General features: G+C 41.8%; 1 protein-coding gene and 1 long non-coding RNA gene across 3 annotated transcripts in view; one reads left to right on the top strand and one right to left on the bottom strand.

Moving 5' to 3' along the window:
* The window catches only part of LOC139770422 (uncharacterized), a 157,534-nt gene extending 136,354 nt beyond the window's left edge, over positions 1-21,180 (bottom strand). The window contains exon 1 of the long non-coding RNA XR_011717737.1: positions 21,076-21,180. This is a non-coding gene — a long non-coding RNA (uncharacterized lncRNA). The remainder of the gene's footprint in view (positions 1-21,075) is intronic.
* Blo (bloated) overlaps positions 1-21,659 on the top strand; it is a 116,218-nt gene that overhangs the window by 29,187 nt on the left and 65,372 nt on the right. The gene's annotated exons all lie outside the window — the stretch shown is intronic.

The following is a 21,659-nucleotide window of genomic DNA, read 5'->3' as shown; positions in this document are numbered from 1 at the left end:
AGTATACCGGAAGTTTTCGTACGAGAAGATGCAACGGTTAATCATTAACGAGAAAAAAACAGGACTGTGTACGCATAAAATAGAGAAGGCTATAGATATTTTCTGCAATTTTCCGATATTTGAAAAAGAACCTTGTAAAAACACAGTTTCAGCAATAATAAAATTATACAATTATTTATTTGAAAAAAATTGCAAATTGAATTTTGTTTAGTAATGGAATCATAAATTGATCTGAACAAGCAATTTATCTATTTATTTTCCTGTTAAATATTACTATTTTTCAATTGAGTTATGTATATTCATCTATCACGAGATAAGTCAATATGTAGAGAAGGAGAAAAATCTAAATACATGGCTCATAAACACGACCCGTTCGTTCCTCGAGCACCGTATTTCCGGGGTTTTCCAAGTCTTAACATTATACGCGCGAATAGAAAAATATACGATGATATATCTAGGCGATCGCGCGACCGTAAACGATCACATTTCAAACATCATCCCCGTTACTCCGAAAAGAGATAAGACTCGTGAGACATTAATCAGGATGACCACCGTGCGCGAAGCGTACGGATAGTCACCAGGGCGTTACGCGAGATTCCTGTTCCGCTTACGCCGTATTTATGCGATTGTCGCGGATTAGGCCGGCGGCGGAGGCGAGGAGTGACCATCCCCGTCTCGCTTCCACGATCGACCGTCGAATATAATTTCCCGATTTTTCGCGCGCGTCGGTAATCCGCGAATAACGCTACGGACACGACGGTATATACGCTACAAACCGGAAGAAGATGGTAATTGGGCCCCAACCCGAGTTGCCGACTGCCGTTGCAATTGCGTCACGCCTAACTGTACAGCCTAGCTGGCCTTATCGTCTAGCTGAAAAGCGCGACTACGCGGTAGGATTACACCGTCGCCCACGCCCGGCGGAAGCGCATTTCGGAGTATCTGTCATGCGAACGTACACGCAACGCGCGACAAGGCAACGCGAGATTCCTGTGATTCGAGCCTGCGAAACGGCGTATACTCTGGCACGTATACTGAATCAACCTGGCTCGTACTTTCATATTAAACGTCATGACATTTGTTACTATTAATCTCAGTATGCATAATCTTCCATGTGTGACATGCACAAAAACAGTAGTTCCCGTTTCTTAATTAATTATTTGATAGAAGATTAAAAGATTGTGAAAATTCTGCAAGTTTTGATTGTACACAAGGCGCATTAAAAAATATTTTGAAATATTAAAAAGAAAAGTCCATTCATTATTAATATATGTGATAGATTTTTGTAAGAACCGAATATTTTAATTTGCGAGAACCTCGTGAATTGTTAACGTTTATTTATTGAAAATGTTACTCGGGAAGTTAATGATATCCCATAACACTGTCGTCTTAGTATTACCGCGTTTACTCCTATTTCACTGCGTTTGATTCATTCGCCACTACGACAATGGACAGTTACGAATGTTATTGTTAGGCTCGAATCTGTACGAGGCACGAGATAGGCTCGTCGATCTCGCGAGTTAAGCGGGATAGACGTTACTCCGTAACGGAGCTTTCGCTGTCGGACGTCGCCGGGGTCCCGTATGAAGAGTAATGATACGGCGTCCGCGAGCGATCATCGACATAAAAGCCCACTGCCTCCTCTCTTGGGAAATAAGTCGGAGCCGCGGCCGCGAGACTTCACCGGACGTAACATTTAACCCGAATGATAGATAATTCTCCGCTCGCCGTGGCCTGGGGAGATTTTTCCTCGCAGTAAATCTCCGAACGATCGTTATTCCTCGATTGCGCAACTCGTCAAGACCTGGCCTGCCCGCCAGGTATTCAATTTCGCAAGGAATTAACGACGCGTGCGACGTCACATAAGACACAAAGCGATATTCAACGCGTCAAGGACAGCACATGTTTTTTTCCCCGTCTCTATTATGATTAATCGATCATTTAATATTCCGATTGTAGCATATATCCACACGTGCGTTTAAAGTACAGCGATCGGTCTGGACAGCTGACGTCGCTCCGACACCGGCGAACACACACCCCGGCTCTAATTTCTCGCGATTCTCTAACTTGATTACGCGCGTGCACGTGTTATTAACACGCATTCTCGCCGCCGCACTCATCCGAGTCGATTTACCGCGAGCGGCGCGTTACGGTCGTAACGATTTGCGGCGTGGCGGCGAAGGTCGCCGGTTGCCAGCCAGCCGGTGTTGCAAGCGCAGGTGAATGCACGAATATAAAATATCGGCGCCATTATCTAATTAGGCGAACACGCCGTAAATAACGACGCTTAGTGTATCACGTCGCTGTTCCCGCTGCTGCTCACGCAGAAAGGTAGACAGAGTTATCGCCCCGGTATTCGCTCGTCGCTCGAAAGTGTTTTCACTCCGTGAGAGTCGCTCGTTGATGGCTCTCGAAATACTCGTTCGCAATTATCGAGCGAAACGGACCTATTATCGTTGCCGCAAGCCGCGGAAGAATTGGCCGCTATGACGATTTCGCCAATCGTTCTCAAATTTGCGTTAATGAATGTTGAAACGATTGGTTTACTCATTCTTAACTATTCATTCAAAATAACGAACTGAACGCCGTTCATGTCGCTGTTGGTATATATTTTAAGTGTACACATGCATCTCGTTCGCAATACCGATTATTTGTTTTCTTTTAAGGAAATTCCTTTGTATTTGAGTAACGTACAATTTCCGCGACAAAATTGCGAAGATATACTTCGAATGCGCTTCAAACGCTCGATACTCTTATATCAATTTCTTCACACTCCGAAAGAATCGGCGCATTTATTCGAGATAATTGGCCCGGACGTTACGATAACCCGCTGAATATCGATACACGTGCTGCGAGGAGGCGTTGAATAGCTCGTAGGTACGATCAGTGTCAGTGCCATCGCTATCGATGAGAGATTAATGGACCACAGCGTGTCGTCGGCGCGGCGGTCGGATCGAGAGCTGCCGACGCGAGAAAGAAGCCACAATAGCAGGCGAAGGCGAGCGTGAAACGCGTCCACGACGGTCTCACGGTGGGTCGGCGTGTCGTTACACAACGCGTTACACTCCGCGTGTGTGCGCGCGCCGATCGGCACTCGTGACAGGTGTTTATGCGTCGTGCGAACACGAGCGAGTGAATTGAACCGCGACGGCCGCGCTCGAATTTACACACTCCCGGATCGCAGGCTAATGATCGCCTCGTATGCCCGCGTACCCGGGTATGCAAAGCCTAAGCCCAGTTATTAGGACATTTATCTCGTCGGACGATCTATTTATTGAATCTAATTCGCTCCTCCTCCGTCTTTCTCCCTCGCTCTTGTTCTTCGCCGTTCTTCGCCGCGCGCCATTATCCCCCTCGCCCAATCTCGCGCCGCGTTCCGTTTTCTGTCATTCCGCCTCCGTTAATACCCAGCCTGACTGGGTGCTTTCGCACTTCGTCATTAATCGCGGCCGTGTCGCCCTGGGACACGACGAAACCCATTTGCCTCTCCCGCCGCGTTCGACGGCGAACGCAGCCGGCGCATTTTCGCTCGTTCGCCGGCCATCGAAACCGTACTCTCCTCCTTCCTCCGTCGTCCTTCTTATCCTCCTCTCCTCTCGCCGAACGAGTTATACGACTAGGAGCAAACGGACCGCAGCATGCACCGGCACAAAGTGTCCGCCCGTTCCCGGCGGAGACCTCGTTTTCTCACGGCGGGACCGAGACTTCTTATTGCGCAACTGTGCAATTATAGGGCGCTAAGTATCGTTTTTCAAGTGTGAAAATTCCGAGATCGTTGGTGAATTTACGATCGTTAGCTTCGCGATGCAAATCAGTCTATTTGCCAAAAAATATATATCATTATCTTTATGACAGTATACGTGCATCATTAAAATAGTTTTCTTTATTTATCTCATTATTTCACCAGTTTAATTTCTATAATAAAAGAAATTAATAAAAAGGAACTTTATTTTACTCTCGAAAATATTTTTTAAATACGATCAGCTTATTCAATTTATAGATAGTGTGCTACGACATAACTTCATAACGCGTAAAATATCAATTTCAGTCGGTGCATCATTCTTGATTGTGATTTCCCATCGCGCAACTGCGTACGTGCACGTCGAGATGTTCGTCGCAGGTGTTCGTGCGCGCGCGTGCGAATCGAGTAGCGTGTAAAGCTGAACGCGTTCGACCACGGCTGGAGGCTGCGTGCGCGAGATGATCGAGCATTATCGTATCTCGGAACACCTACGCGCGCGCGCGCGCGCGCGCGCGCGGCCGCCACACGGCGACGAAGGAAAGAACGGGCAATAATGTCGCGGACGACCGACCGACCGACCGACCGATCCACGCCCAGGTGCAAAGATTCATGTTCTCTCTCGCGCTCTTTAACCGCCGCGAACGGCTGCACTTCGGCTCCGCTTTGCGGAGGCGAGGGTGCTTTCGCAACGACCGCCATGCGCCGGCGTAAAAGGGACCAACGACGTAGCGAAAGGGAGACGGGACCCAGGCGGCAAGGGAGTCGGAATAAGGGGTGGGGGGGCACGGCGGAGAGGACACGCGCAAAAAAGGCCCATTAACTCCACCGTAACCCGGCAGAAGAGGTGCGGATCCCCGTGGCGCGGCTTGCCTTATACCGCGCTAATTAATAATAAATGGCCGTAAAACGAAAAGAGTATTCTTTTATTTTGTACCGTCGCCGCCGACGCCGCCGTCGCCGTCGACGCCGCAGCATGGAACCCCCTTCTTTTTGCCTTTAGCTTTTTTGGACAGCCCGCGGGTCTAGCTTTGTGTCTCACCTGTTTCTAGTATTACTTACTTAAATGTGAATATTTTGCCTCTTACTTATGTAATACCGATAATCGCAAATCATTCTAATGTCTCACTTTCGTCACGCTTATTCGAGGAATTTACGCGTTATCGCGCTGCATTCAGCCTTAAACGTTAAATCGTACGTCCGTGGCGTATTGAGTTGTAAGTTACGTTCGCATAATCTCTGATTGTCCGTAGGGGATTTATCCGAGGATAGAATAAATCTGTCTATATATCTATCTGTCTATCTATCTATCTGCCTTATTCACCGATTAATACCGCCGTTTCGCGGTAGCCAACAATCAGGACAATTGCTTACGCGTACAATGTCTATTGCATACAGCAACATAATAATTACGGAGTGTCGCGGCACAAGTTATCTAGTCACGCAAATTTTCTCAATACCGCTTACACTCTCGCGAACACAATCTAACGATTCTCCGCGCAAATATCTGTCCATAAAATACATATAGGGAAACTTTTCAATTTTGCGAAGGCAGTAATCGCCGCTCATCGCGAATACTTCGCGTAAGGCGTGTGGGGCAATTAATATGCTGTAGCGAGGATTCCGATCGCACGCTGCGATCGGCACGGATTTGTTGCAGATTTCGCGAGGAGGTGAACGTACGTGTACGCTCGCGTGGAAAGGATAAGTCTATCGTAGGGCAGATCCCTGGTATGCGACGCGGGCCCCACACCGCCTCCACCGTGCACGCTACTTCAGCACGAGCTGACCTACACACGGACGCGCACCCACCCACCCGACCGTGACGCGAGAGAAACGTATATTCCGTTTCCATCGAAAGTTCACACTAATGGCATTTGCTCTACACTCATACCGTGTGCACTATACCCGCGGCCCGAGAAAGAGAGAGAGAGAGAGAGAGAGAGAGAGAGAGAGAGAGAGAGAGAGAGAGAGAGAGAGAGACTGGCCGGGGTCCATTACAATTTATTAGCTCACTCGACACGGGCGTGTTCGCGGCTCTGTACGACGACTCGATATACCGGATTGAGTTGGCCGATATCGACGCTTTTTGCACGCCGATAGCCGGCGTGTCTGCACGCGCCGCAACTCGATCGAGCGTGAATCGCATTCGTGTTATTAGGGCCGGTAAATTGTAAAAATGTGATGCGAGGAATAATGCGTAAAGTACATACCAAGTGACGATGGTGTTCAGAAGAAAAATCGGAAGAATACAATGGCTATTCGGTCCTATATTTTACTGCAAACTAAGATAAAATTATAGTATTCGCAAACACTAGCGAATAAAATATAATATCATTCTACTGGATTATTAGATGCTAAGTCATAACGAAAAGAAAGGGAAACATTCGTTTTGGAAGGCGATTGAAAGACAGAAATGATAATGAAGAGTAAATCGAAGCTGCATAATGAGATGCTAAATTCTTGTGGATTATTCAGAATCGAAGTATCGGTTGTCGCGATACCGTGAGAAAAAGAGAAAGGAAGAGAAACGAAGCGCAGGACAAACGGTGGAAAGGGAAAAAGCCCTTCAAATGTTTTCCGAGAGAGGGAGAGAAAGAGACAGAGAGCATGCTTTGGAAGCTAGATGCACTTTGCTTTATGGTAGGCGGATCATTCACACCTCCACTCTGGCAGAGGCCAGGCCGGTTGTAGCGCCTGGGTTAAAAGAAAGGAGCCAAGCTGGAGCTATATGTAGGAACTGGATCGCGCGCATTCCCCGCTCCGTGGGGCATAAAACCGCTGAGATAATATTGCCAGATAGGTTATTTATTGATATCTCGGGCTTAGGCTGCCTCTTAGCCACGATGCTCTATGCCCGGTGTGCCATCACGGAAACCTTTCGCGGGGATCGCATAATGCCCCGCCACGTTAGCCTGGCCTCTTCCACGGTACCTATATACGAAACTACCCGTGTAACATCCTGCTGGGGAACCAGGGTACCGTTGATAGCTCTGAGAGATGCGAGATTTGCTTCGGTATAACCTCGTCAAGAGCCCACGGCTTCGATACGCGACGAAGAGCCAACGGCGGTCCCTAAATAGCGCGTTTGATGCTCCTTTTTGCCTTAGTCCGTAGACAATAAAATGTGATATGAAGAGTGCATTACCAAGCACTGTTTTATTAATTAAAAAATTAAAATAAATACTATTTTATTAATTAAATGTTACAATCTGTACAATTTTATAAAACACTTTCCGGAGAAAGTATAGGACACTTAAAAAAATTGTAGATTATAACGATCTTTTTACAGAAATTATAATGAATAATCATACGAAATCTCTCCTTAACCGTTCTTACAATATTTAAACCCGATGTCATTTATTTATATATATAAATTAAGGACGTTCTCCGGTCCTTATACTAGAGAAAATCGATTTTCTTTAGATTTTCTTGAAACTGTGAATATACGTTAATTTAGGTGTGCTTTATGCGTGGTATAAATTTCAGTACCTCTTCCGGTATAAAAAATCAAGATACTGAGCCTCAAAGTTTCAATTTTTACCAAAAAAAATTTTTTAATTTAATTTTTTTTAATTTTGGCATTTTTTCCTTATAGAACTCGACGAGAGGAGCAACTTTGGTCCTTTTGACCAACCTCGTATCTCTTACCGTTTGGCCTGGAAAACCTTTTCATTAGTAAAAGTTGAAACTTTGAGGCTCAGTATCTTTATTTTTTATACCGGAAGAGGTACTGAAATTTATACCACGCATAAAGCACACCTAAATTAACGTATATTCACAGTTTCAAGAAAATCTAAAGAAAATCGATTTTCTCTAGTATAAGGACCGGAGAACGTCCTTAAGAAATTCAATTGTATCTGCTTTCATTCTCAAAGTTTAATAAGCAAAATTTCCTTTATCTTCAATCATTTACAAATAGGTCTACGTTTTCGATTACTGTAGTAGTAATCAGATAGAAATTAGTTAAAAAATTTAGCGGCAAAACTGGGATATCCTGTACACGCGTCGTGTAGGTTTCGGTGTAGGTGTTGGAACGTAGGCGCGATATATTTCTCATCTCTCACGCGGAATCGCATTCGTGCGGATCTGCGACGATCCGTTCGTTCGTTCGTGCGTCAGTTCGGCGTCTATATAAACGCGGCAGGCATGGCAGTAAAGTGACGCGCGAATATCCGCGTCACTTTCCAATTTCTGTATTCCGCCTTCTCGCATCGTTTTAAGCAGGTTCGCCCGTCGTCCAGATCGGCGATCGCAATCGCGATTTGCATATTCAACGAGGCCCGCCGATAGCTCTGCACGCCTCCGACTGTTTTTTCCGACGCTTACGCATAATGCGCTACACGCATATTTCGCGATATCCGTGGGGCATTAAATTAACTCGCGCCATTATGAGACGCATATATGGCAGACGAAGCGGCAAAGAAGCGGCCGGTCATTTCGTTCGGAATTAAAAATCGCGAAACGAAAGTGGCACAACGACAAAGTGACCTTTCCGCGAGCCACAATTCGAGAAGAACAACATAAGGAAAATCTGAAAATTATTAATAAGTTTGCCTGAAGTAGTCTTGATGATAGTTATATATATGATTCTTAATCGATCTCGATTCTTTAACTTTCTGAATCCACTTCCTGCTCCATTATCCAATCCTGGCTGCAATATTGTGGTCCAAAACTTTCCCACACCAGTGAAAAAGTCGCGAAGGATAGACCGGAGGTCAGTGAAACACGAGAGATCCGCGAACACGTCGGCGAAACGAAAAAACGACGCGAGCAGGTTACACGAAGATTTCCCTCGGCGGGGAGCACGCAGCACGGTTTCGTGCCAATCGTTGCGCCGGTTAGAAGTAATTAATTACGCGAACGAGCGATTAATGATGCCTCGAAGGCTCTCTCGCAGCCGAGCGGCTCGCTCGCGCTCGGCGAAAAGTCATCCTTCAAGCCGCAGCTCGCTCGATCGGGCCCACTTTCGCGACGCTGCGATTTTTTTTTCCCGATCGCTCGACATCGCGCATCCGCATGCGGGATACTCGTTCGATCAACCTTAGGCAATATACGCAGAATCGCATATGCATATGTAAATGCGTATGGGATATGTGGCGACATGTAAGGACATCGTAGCGATTTCTCGACATAGATATGCGTGAAATCAAGAGGGATGTAAGGATTTTGATCTGATAATCGCATCCTCCCCTGATGCGAGTGGATATACGACGAAAACATTAATGTATCGTATTAATTAGTGCCATGATACATTATTAGTAACGAATCTATTCATATTGTGCTTAATCTCATTTTTTTGAATACGCGATCTCACAATTAGAAGACGACGACGGAAATAAGTACTTCAATTCAATTAACGACAACGCAAATCACGAAGATTTCTGCGCAATGTCTTCAAACGCGATTGTAGGGAGGGATTAGAAAAGAAAATGCGTAGTTGGCGACGTATCTTATTTTCTTTGCGACAATACCAGGCACGTAGAAGCGAAGTGCTGTGTCAACTTCAGCGACAGCATCGAAAAACAGCCGCGTCACGTAACACACTTTCCGTATACGGCGTAACATAAACAGCCGCGCTTAGAACCGGGCGCGCGGCGCGGCGACGCGTCAGGTGCGACAAGGTCCCTTAAGACCCTTGTTGCATCAATTGCGCAGGTGTACGCGGTGCCGCATCGAGATGCTAAATCGGGAACGGTGAGGTCATGGTGGTCGAGTCGGCTGAAGAGAGAGAGAGAGAGAGAAAGAAGGAGAGAAAGAGAGAGCAGTACAGGCTGATTATCCGCAGGAGGTGTCGTCCGAATGTTTTTGGTATTAACGAGGGAGGCAATCTGCATAATTATGCAATGATCCGCCTGTAGCCCCGCCGCGCTACCACTGGGGCTGAAAGTCTAAAACGAATGCGAGCAATAATCTGCATAATTGCGCAATCACCGACATAAAGTGAGATTTTAATAATCGGCGCCGGGTACGTGTCCCGCACGCAGCCTCTCTCGCTCGCGCGATAAGATCGCGCGTGGACTCGTTAAACGACACTGTAATATCGCGTCGCACATTTTGGATTTTACGATGCTCGTCGCGTAAGACTCGCGACGATGTAAATCACTCTCCGATACGCATATACGATCGCATTAGCAGTCGTTGCGCGCGTAAAGTCCGACTTTTACAATCTAAATTTGGCGAAACATTTGCGTAAAGAATATCTCTCGGACGTCAAGTTTATTTCAAAAATTCTGTATTTTCTTGTACACCCTAAACGTAAGTGATTTACGAGAATTTCTATCCGTCGGTATGAAACAATAAAATAATAAAATCTATCTTAGTAAAATTCTTTTGCAATAAAGAATTAATTCATTCTTAACATTTTTTATGTTGATTTAGATTAATGTTAAAAAATAAATTTTTCCGAATTTGATACAGAAGTTAAATAAATTGTATAGGTATTATATTATTACATGCTAAACCAACCGATCTTTTTTCGCAAAGATATTGTATTAATATTTCATATGTAGCGAAAACTGATGCAAATGCGAGATGAATAACCGGCAACGTTATTCACCTCTTTTCACATAGCTCATCAATACGCCTCCGGTTAAAGGAAGGTCGAGCGGACTGCTTATGTAATTATTAGTTTAGTTACGACAACTTGTCGTGATATTACCGCGCGTGTGGGGTCTGTTTCGATGCTGCTGGCAAACGGTGGCACAATACCAGGTCGGGTACATTACTACACGTCGATACCTCGATCGGCACGCTTTGCTCACCACTTCCTTACACGTCCACATCGTGTACACTTTCTTGCAAGACCCGCCGACTAATCCGGACATTAACATTCAATGAACTGACTCACGCTGTGTACCAGAGCGAATCAGGAAACCGTTTTTTTCGACCAGTTATTAATACCAGAGGTACATACATCAACATACTTTATATAATTATATAAAATCACGTTTCTCTCTCTCTTTCTCTTTCCTGATATTATAGGTTCTCTTTTGCCTGTAGCTGATTAAGGATCGAGTTCTTGATCGATCCGAGAGCTACTCTTTTTTCGACACGGAAACAGTTATTAAACCTAGTAACACAAAAATATATGTATGACTCTATCAAATTATTTCCTGCCGTTTCGCTCCCTCTCTTTTACTTTCACGATACATAGAAATATGTAATCAATAAAAACATTCTAAGCAAGCTTTTACTAGAAGTAGGAAACAATATTGCTCAGTTAAATTTTGATATTTGATCGGTGTCTTTATCATACTTTTGATTCATTAACATTTCTGTCTAACAAATTCTCTTAAAAAATATCAAATTCAATGAGTCTCAATAATTTATACATTAGGCGACATCGAAGCACATCATTCGGCATAAAAACATCGTTGACGTACAAAGTAGATACTCCCCGGATTAATTCCAGCCGACGAAAAGACCCTGTAAAATCCCTTTCTCACGGCTTATTACGGCAAATGCAGACATCCTGTTTGTCTACGCGATACAAATTAACATTCCAAGTCGAAACAGCGATGCTTAACACTATCTGTTGCCTCAAATAGTAGTAAATGCTTTTCAGACCGTAAATAACCGGGCCCGAACTGGTTTATCCCCGCACATGAAGATGAGATATGTCGTACTTTATCGCGTCGTTGCTTGTTTAACGCGCGAGCATGCATAACGCGAGCACATCTACGAATACGCGTAAGCGGATTGTTATTATATACATGTGTTATAATTTTATAATCGCTCTCATAGCAGATTTAACGATAAGTCGCCTAAGTAGTCGCTTAAGACCCTAATCAAAATCCCCTCACTCCATGAGTTATGCTTAGTTGCTTCTTTAAGTTAGTTGCTTCTCTCTCTCAACTTATAATTACCAGTAAGTAATAAATCCTATCTAAAAAAAAGGCATGTTAAATTGATACTCGCATCTCTCGAAGTCTTCTCGAAAGTCTCGAAGTTTATTGTTGACTCTTTTCCGCGATGCTAATTGGTTCTCTCGCTGCGCTAACTTCGTGAGCGGCTGTCATGAGTGTCATGGCATATTTTGACAGTTGTGTGTATCAGTTGTATAAAGCCAAATAGCGCGCGCGTAGCGCGCGTCTGCGATGTCTAGTAATACATAAAATAATTAGGAAATAAAATCTCATTCGAGAGAATAGCCTTAAACGTGGCTGCGCTCAAAATTTCTGAAGCTTCAAACCTGCTATTATATTATCTTTGGAATATTTGGATTTTAGAAACATTATCTTAGCTTTTTCATTTTGTTTTGACGAAGAAAAATAAATTAAGATAACAATTTATTATCTTTTATTACGTTTCATTATATAAGTTAAGATGGAAAAATGTTATTAGCCTCATAGCTGTCTTATGTTTATCCTGCCTAGCGAAAAGCCAATAGTCTCTGGTGTCATTTACATTCAAGCACGTGCCTAACTTGTCTAGGCGCAAGATAGACTCCACTCGGCAGAGTATCTCGCGAGCCTCGTTATCCGATTCCCCATTGGCTCTCGCCAATGGGTTGGATTTGCGATGCCGCCGACGAAGATTGCCCGGATGTTTTGCATACTTCTGATTACGCGTTATCGATCCCGCTGAGCAAGATCCGAGCCTCGTCTCCTCGGGGTTACACGGCGGGTTTATTAACTCCCGTGTCAGTGTCCCGTGTCGCACTTTGTTACTTCGGCTGACAACGTAATCTCAGTACACGCCGCCCTGGTGCATGCTCGATAATCGATACGCCGATCGCTAGTGTCGTTGCCCAGAAGAAACATTGTGCGTAAAGACCTGTTTAGCATCGACATGACTTTCGACGCGATATCGCAGTATCCAATTCAGCTGTTCGGCAAAATGATGGCATAAATAATTTATATTACTTTAAGAGTAAAAAGTATATATTATATTTTTTAATGAAATAATTTATCATAGAATTATGTTGCGCCGGCTGCCGGCATATACAAAGACAAGAATCTTAATTTCTATCTAAATGAAATATGGAAATTTAATAAATTTCATTATAATTATAATGTACTATGATATGAATTGTATAATATCAATTTTAATATATTATAATATAACGCAATATAATTATGTGTAACATGAAGTATACATGTACATTATTCGTCTAATTCTTGTTACTTCTGTTAAAAAGAATCGTCAATTCATTATTTGATTAAAATTTAACAAAATAAATTAAGTTGTAAATTATGAGTTTCTCTAAGAGTTATCGTTAATAATGTTTAATATTCACTAAAGTAATAAATCCATTAGAATCTATTAGAAAATAGAAAGTATGTGCTCAGTTTCACAAATCCATTTCTTGTTGGGAAAGCTTCAATGTTAAATATGGGAAGGAAATATGTTAAAGTTACAATGGCTTACACCTGTGTGACTTATATGGAGCCATTCGTCGAAAAAATATTCTCGCATACCCATATTTTCGAATCCCATATGTCGCATCATGCACCGTGAAAGTATCGTAAAAAGTATCAACGACGCGAGCGAGAGCTTGAATTCTATCCTTTAGCGTGGCGCCAGCCGAACGAAGGTGTACGCGGGGTCTGCAGGGGTCACGCAGGTACAAACTCCGCATCGTCATTTTGTTCCGTATATGTTAAGTGTGTTACACGTGGATTATGCCCGTGCACGTTTTAACTCGACATAATCGTATCCTTCCCCGTTGCGCGACCCACTTTACAAGGTCGTGGGATCAAGCATCAGGCAGGTGCAGACAGTACCGTTTATTGTTTTTTAGCGCGGAATCGCGCACGCCACGATATATTATTCGGCACGCTTAATACGGCATTAAGCCGACGAACATAATCATCTTCGACGTTTACATCGCGGACCCGCCACGAGCCGAACAGGCGGCAAGGGCTCTATTAACGCGAAACCTGTTAACGTCATTATTCATAAATCTATTCTTATACTTCATCGTACCAAACGCTAGATCCAAATGCAACTTGCCTCAAGTTTCGCTTGAGAATGTAAAAATTGTCAAAAGTACGGAGAATATACGATGTGATAGTAACAGGATAGGGTTTTCGACAAATATTCAATGTGGGCAAAAAATGCCTTTTAAAAAAAATGCAAAGAAATACGTTGTCACACAGGTGACACTTGTGATATATGGGTAATACTTCGAGCGCGTATGATAATTCGCGACGAGCATATACCGCTACCCACTTCAATGATCTCTGCCGGTGTTCCCACGGGGAGAACAAAGCTCTGCAGCAACAGGAGCGGACGCGCACTTGTCGACGAGTTGCGAGTTCCGAGCGTGCGAGTGCCGACGAGAACTACTCGAAGTATACAAGCACATTATTGCGCCATCGCGAAGTTCACCTTATTGGAAATACTGAACGGGAAATACTCGGGAGCCCGCGCGATTGCGAAAGGCAAACGATCGAACGTTCAGGAGATAGGGACTGTAAGCGAGAAATTCGTACACGTGTATTAAATAACTATTTCTTCTAATCAAAAACTACTGCGGATCAAGAAAATCAACAAATCTTTTTTCAAGATCCTAAACAATAATTATTTCGGAAATTTATATTTTTTAATTTACAAATGAAATATGTAGATATTATAAAAATAATGTTAAACGCATTTTGCTAAAAAAGGAAAATAGTAATTTCCAGAGAGGGTAGAAATACAAAATTTATATATCTCATTAATTATAATTAAGAAACAATATTTCCTACATTTTATGAAGCAAATCAAGATTATATTTGCTCTCTCTCTCTCCCTCTCTTTAATGATCTTGTTTTGAAAAAAGATCTTTTGTAATTTAATGTGTCTCTCGTTTCTCAAGGTAAGCCACTATTCTAAATACATTTCGTATACTTTTTACCAGATATAAAACTGGTGTTGTCCAAACAAAGACGCTTAACAGATTCGTCTCGTCAGATTAGCGATCTTGGTCAAGGAGTCGCTCACTTTCAAACCTAGCGAGAAGGAACGTGCCGATCGGCTTGAAACAGTTTGTTTCACTTATATTTATGCGATATATAAAATAAGTATCAAGCCGTTCGTGCTCGGTCGTTACCTCGTTTAGCCGGTTAGGAACGGTGTGGCGCCGAACGATCAACCGTTTGCTTGATGCATACGGATCGATAATCATCGAAAATTCGAGGTCGATCGGTACCCGTGCACGATTCAGGCATTCGTGGAGCGTGCTAGAAAAATCGTCCACCAGCCTTGCACGAATTCGCGTATCGTAGCACGATAGGGTACTAGAAAGGCGCCCGCTCGCGGCCCGCAACGGCCTGTTTCCGGCTTTGCAGACACGTGCATCTCGCGATTGCATCTGGCGATTGGCATTCTGGAAATTTCCGTGCCCGACGTACGGAGAGAAAAAAAGTATCGACAAGTATTCGCTGACGGCTGGAATCCGACTGTCCCGTTTGCGCGGATTTTTACGGTTTGCTGCGGCCGTTAGCCACGGCTGACACATTCTTCCTCTTATCGAGACGCTGCATTATTTTTCTCACATCAGCAGATTATCGGGTGTGCAAGAGATTCCGCGACGCGAAACGTATCATTACAACGTGTACGGATATCTGTAATGACTCATCTTTCACTCTTGATTGAATGTCGATGAATGTTCTTCGAAAGGCAACAACGCAACGTGTTCCGCGAATGCAATTTGCAAATCACAATATTGTTACAATGTTTGCACAGTCAGTTTAATCCCTGGGTAAAAGTCCCTGGCAGATTGCAGATTACCAGCTGCAAAATGCTACCATAATTCACAATCATAAGGCGAAATCTACGCGCTGAAACCTTCGCGCGTTTTAACTTCTCATTTTCCTCAATTTGCTTTTCTCGCGAACTGCAACGCGCGATTTTCGCGCTGCTTATTTTTTCGCGGCTCGTTGTAACCGCAAAACAGTGCCATTATGACGTCAACGTTGTACGAAATGTTACATCAAGATATTTCGCGGATATCTCGCAAGACACTTCACTGATGATTTAAAAGAAAAAAAGAGAAGGAAAACGAGAAATGTTAAAAATGTCATATACTATATTGTAGCTTTCCCGTTTCTCTATTTTTCTATCATAGAGATTTGGCAGCGCGACGTGAAATAAACGTATGCATTACCAATAATTTTAGAGTTTTAGAATTTAAGTGTCAAAAAGTTACAACTCTATAGATATGTTTATATTCCTTCAAATGATCAAATCAATTATGAGCAATTGAGAAGGAAGAATTAATAAAATAAAAGAAGAAGCACGGTTAATAATTGCAAGTGTGTTCTCGCGTGTACGCGAAACGTTATAATCAGCATTCCAGCAGCTCGTTGATGCAATGCCAGTATTGTGACGGCGTACACTTGCACGATAAATTACGAACACACATCATTGTATTCTCCTCGTCATCGTCGCCGTCGTCGTCGTCGTCGCCGTCGACCTTCTGTCGTACGTTTCGTTCGCGAACGCGCGCGCACTTCTCTCCATTTTTGCCCTATCGATATCCTATCATTATAACTAAAAGGGAAATGGCGGTAGGTATTATTATTGAAATGTCACGCGATCATGTTATTAAGCTGTCTCGTAACACATCCATTCGCACGACAAATATCGTCACGCGAAACTCTCGCTACGCTCGTCGACGTATTACATCGAGATAATAAATTGTACGGCCGACCGCGCACAGATTTCCGGCACTTATGCTGGTTAACGTGCGTCGGACACTTGTAACGTCAATTTTCCATGTCTCTTTATGTTGCTTTATGTATACATTATGTTATCATGTTATCATCCTGAAAGAGGCGCGACGAGATTCTCGCGCGATTATCACGTATTGAACGATCTTAGATTAGCGTTAACATAAAAAAAATTCGGATATTTCTTATTAACATATCTTTTTATAGGCATGAATTCGCCTAACTGTGATAATAATTATTTTCTGTACTACATTTTTTTCTAATTTTTTTCTCCACTATTTCCTGATATTCCTTTAAAAGTAACTAAAAAAATAATTGAGACGATAAATAACGTTAGGAAAGTTAATAATTAAATGACAAGCGTTACATATATCTCATCAGATTGAACGTCCGGTATAATACGTTAAATCACTTCGCGACCTCGCTCCCTATAAATAATAGCATTCCACGACGCAATATTTCCTCTCGTCGGAAAAAAAAATGCAGTGACTCGAGATTCTAGGCGTGATCGCGGCGATTAAGCAAGGGACACCTGCCAACCCGCAAGCTGCGGTCTGCTGCAAGCTTTGCGAAATCACGGCTGTGAACTATCGGCTGCACCGCGCGCCGTGCCGAGGTTGCGTACTGACAACCACTGATTTCATTCTGGGAGGTGTCAGGTCCGATTTACGACACGACACGAATGCCAATAGCCTGGCAGTGAGCATAACTCATTTCGCTCCGTGGCCGGTGCGCAACGCAGTTCGGTACAGCTCTTGCTCGCAACGGAGCGATTTAAAACGTCGTTTTTCTCGCCTAGAAGTGAGGGCCCGCTCTTGTAGCTAGGCGTGGTAGATCGGACCCCGATGTAGCCCACCTTTCCAAGGCTCTCAAGGGTCCGCGCAAACTCGCATTGTTCTCCTCGTTCGCGCACCCTCGCAGACATTAACGCGCCCGGAATAATTGCGAGTCTTATAGCTATGCCCTAAGTGTTCTCAACTATTTTTATCGTGTGACCAGCCAATTCAATGAATTTACGGCGAAATGTCTGTCATTGTTCTCGCACGGAAATGGAAATACGATTTGACACCTGAAGACATGCTCGCCACATCGTGAGATGTGAAACGTCACTCTGAATTGTTGAAGTGCAATGAAGAAAAATTGATTAATGTAAAATGCACTCGAAAAATCCAAGTATTTCTTTTTATAATAGAATTGTAATTTTTCATGCAATTTTTTCATAAAAGAGAGCGATATAAAGTGGGCTTTATAAATCATGGAAAGGACTCGTAACGACTATCCATGTTTTCTATACTTATTTACATATGATATTGTTGAACAGATAGTTAAATTTACATAGAATAAATTTCTTTCCTGACGTTTCCGTGTTTCCTTATTATATTATTCAAAGTAGAGATACTTGATTTTTCTTCCGGACTTGTCGATTATTCCCAGAGAAGATAAAGAGAAGCGAGGTGTGGCAGGTTGAATGTAGCTTTTCCAGGGCAATGCCGTAACGTATACGCCGGTGCACTTGCATTGTTCTCTAACGTAAAAATGTTACGATCGGTCTATCAGCGCGAAAGGGTATACGATGGAAATAATCGTAAATTCTATTAGGCAACAAATATTTATCGATATTACAATCATTTTACGCAGTGCTCTACGCGATATCCGCTTCATACTCCGAAAGAAGAAAAAGAACAATAATATTATAACAGCTGTGAAGAGCCGTTACTATTTATTGTTAGTACAACAAGAAATACTTAATCTTTTGCAAATTTTTATATTAAAGATAAAATTTAATTTAGAGAAATATAATGCAGATTAATATATAGAAATAAAATTACTCTTTATCAGGCTTTGGTAAAAAAATAGTTGCGTTTTTACGGTTTTTATAATAATAAATATGTTTTAGATAAAAAATAATATAAATATTACTTTTTTATTAATCTAAATTATAATAAACTGTTATAGATATCCGTAAGGTAAATTCTGTTTTTAATTTGTTATATAAATAATAAAACAAAAATTTTAAATATCTTTATAATTCTCAAAAATTAGCATTTTAGGTATTTATGATATAAAAATTAAATAAATACAAAATAGATATATAAAAGTGATATTGTAGCATCTCAGTGAAAAATATCTAAAATTATAATAAAAAAATACTAGAAAGTAAAAAAGTTAAACATCTTCTATTGAATAGATTAGTATTCTTTTTTCTTGGTCGCATCGTTCTGACTATGTGTTCCCGAATCGTAAAACTGCGTTACGCAAACTGAAAGCATTGTTTTTCCCATCCAGAACGCTTATTATATATTAAGGCGTGGTAGATCGAATCGATACCGGGCGACCGACAGGTACCTTAACGAAGATATAGTCCAGATAATCCTAACGATAAATCGACAAGCCATAAGTTACGCCACCACGTTCCGGCACCAACGATTATTTCGTTATCGCTGAAAACGCGTGCACACAATTCCCTTCTCACGCGCTCCAGCGACGAAGATAAGAGGGAAAAAAGCACAGTGGGTGGGAAAAATGGAAAACAATCCGTCTTCCATCTTTCATCGAGATAGAGCCGGCTCCCGGATCGCGGATCCGCTACGGATTTAAAAAGCGATCTTTCTCGCGGTCGGGTTTATGTTCAGGCGTGGTAGATCACGCTGATGTAACAATTCGCTTTTATGTGGCTGGCAAATCCGCCGAGGTTCGCATTATGCTCTAAGTCACACGTACGTAATATGAATTTTGGAGCGCGCTCCATGAGAAGGAAAAGAAAATATTGTTTTTACATTTATTACGTATCATAAAGAATATATGTAAAAAATAGATGTTGATATAAGTAACTAAATAATAAGGTTGGATATATTGGTCACTAAAGAACTATTTTTTAAAAATTATTTATGTCAGACAAAAAATTATTTAGACATTAATCGCAACTTACGAGCGGAAAATCTGTTTTGTTCTGGAAAACATGGAAAATATAGAAAATATGTTACTGCTGTTAATAAATCAAACTTTCTCATTTCAAGATCAATCCAATGGTAATGCGATAATTCTAATACTTATTCAAGTATATACGTGATAGAAGGCTCGTGTAAATACACGATGGATTTGCGGTGTTGGAATATGTCAGAATGTGTCACGTTGCCGTTGCATAAATCTGAACGGTCTCTGATCGGCGATACAGCAGCGCGTTGCTAGATAAATACCGGAGATATCCATTACTACGAAGAGAGAGAAAAAGAGAGAGGGAGAGAGAAATTCCAACAGTATCTGAGAGGATCATGCGCGCGGGATTGCGCCGCAAAGAAAGTGCCCGATATGAGAGATAAAGCCGAGATGTTTCGAAACAACATCGAAAAACGATAAAGTTCTCTACCGACAACTATTCACTGGTATTTGTTGGAGCACAGTTGCTACCGTAGGTCAAAATGAGGAAAGAATCCGACGTGATTCAGCACTCCCGCCGACACACAAATTGTTCCACGAAGAATACGAATCATTCGCGCTGAAGTAGGAACAGACGAATACGGTCAGACAAATCGTTCGCGCCCAAGTAGGAATAGATTAACGTAGATGAATCATTTGCACTCGGATAGGTACAAATGAACATGGTCAGTCATTCGAAATCAAGAAGAGACGGGCAAACCATGACCAATCATGCATCGGGCTTTCTCGTATAAAAAATTCAATTATGTATAATTAAAAGATTTTTTCGCTTTCTTGATTATTACGTGACATTGAATATTTATTATTATTTCAGTGATGTATAGAAATCTATATATAAAATAAAAATATATTTAGCATTAATTTCTAAATACCTTATATAAATATGTTATAATAATAAAAATAAAGAAATATATGTAGTAAAAAGAATATATTAACATAATAATTTAATGGAAATACGTATTGCTTCAAAATAAGTTAAAAAATTTCGTTCTCTTAAAATATTAGAATTGTTTTTTCTTTTTCAGAACATGTCATTCAATACTAATAAGTGTGCAATATTTCTTCTGGAGACTAAAAATGAGTCGGTGTATTTCTAGACGTGAATGAAATTTCATGGTCTATTAAGGCTACTCTTTTGCGGTACTCTTTCACACGGCGTTAACATGCGAATTAGACGCGGCTAACATATAATCAGTCAAAAGCACTTGCGCGCAATATATTCGAGAACGGTTCCGCTAGCGAATTGACTGATAGACTGGGCCAAGTTACAGGCGGCAAAAAAAATGAAAGAGAGAATGAGAAATACGAAGAAGAGACACAAGACAAAAAGGAACAAGAATGACAAAGCAAGGTCAAGCCGCATTCATACGCGTGAATTTCGAAGCTAAGATCGATTTCACACGAAATCAATTTCACAACTGGATTAAACTTTAAATAATGCACAAATAGAAAAGCTTCTTTTAACATAGTTTAACATTAAATTTATAAATTATAAATTATACGCGTTAATAAGTCGATCTAGAGAAAATAGAAACACGGAGAAAAGATAAATCACATTCCTGAGTGAGATTTATTCATCAGAAATGTTATTGCTAATTAATAATGATTTAGAAATATCAATCATCAATATAGAACTTTTAATGTTTTACTGTTCAAATCTTTTAGAAACTAGAAAACTACGAGCGTGAAATTATCAAAGCTAACATACATTCATATAAGTGTGATATAATTATCACTCACCAACGATGTCTGTGTGCAACCCGCCTCAAACGCAATTATTTTCCATTGACCATCATCCAAATACCGGATCTTGCAGCAGCCCGACATATTTTAATTGGATGTAACTGTAATTAGATAATGACGAGGAGTTAATAATTTCCCAGAAAAAAAGAAAAGCAAGGGAAGAGAGGGTCAACTTTCTCTTTCAGAGAGAAGCAACAATAACTATGCTAAAATATTGTTTTAAAGAAACCGTATATAAATTTGCGAAAAATGGTTCACATATTATCATAATTACAGGAATTGAATTTACACTGAAAACAACTCGTCATTCTTTCTCAACGCATGCCAATACATCAATGACAATCGTCTGACCGACATAATGCACATAAATGCGCGCTCTCGCGAGTGTGTACATTTCTTCAGCGAGGCAAACGGCGGAAACACGTGAAGGATGCGGAGGGAACTGGAAAAACGTCAAACGGGGGAAAAAGATGAGGCAACAAATGAATGTGAACGAATGGAACGTAAAGAGAGGTAGAGAGAGACAGAGAGAAATGGCGTGGTCACGCAAACGAAGGAGAATTGCCCGGATAATACGTACG

Source organism: Temnothorax nylanderi, unplaced genomic scaffold, assembly GCF_030848795.1.
Source record: "Temnothorax nylanderi isolate EJ_2023f unplaced genomic scaffold, tnyl_v1.0 TNYL_tig0029_pilon, whole genome shotgun sequence".
In the NCBI taxonomy this organism is placed as follows: domain Eukaryota; kingdom Metazoa; phylum Arthropoda; class Insecta; order Hymenoptera; family Formicidae; genus Temnothorax; species Temnothorax nylanderi.
This window is presented reverse-complemented; position numbering and strand designations above follow the sequence as displayed.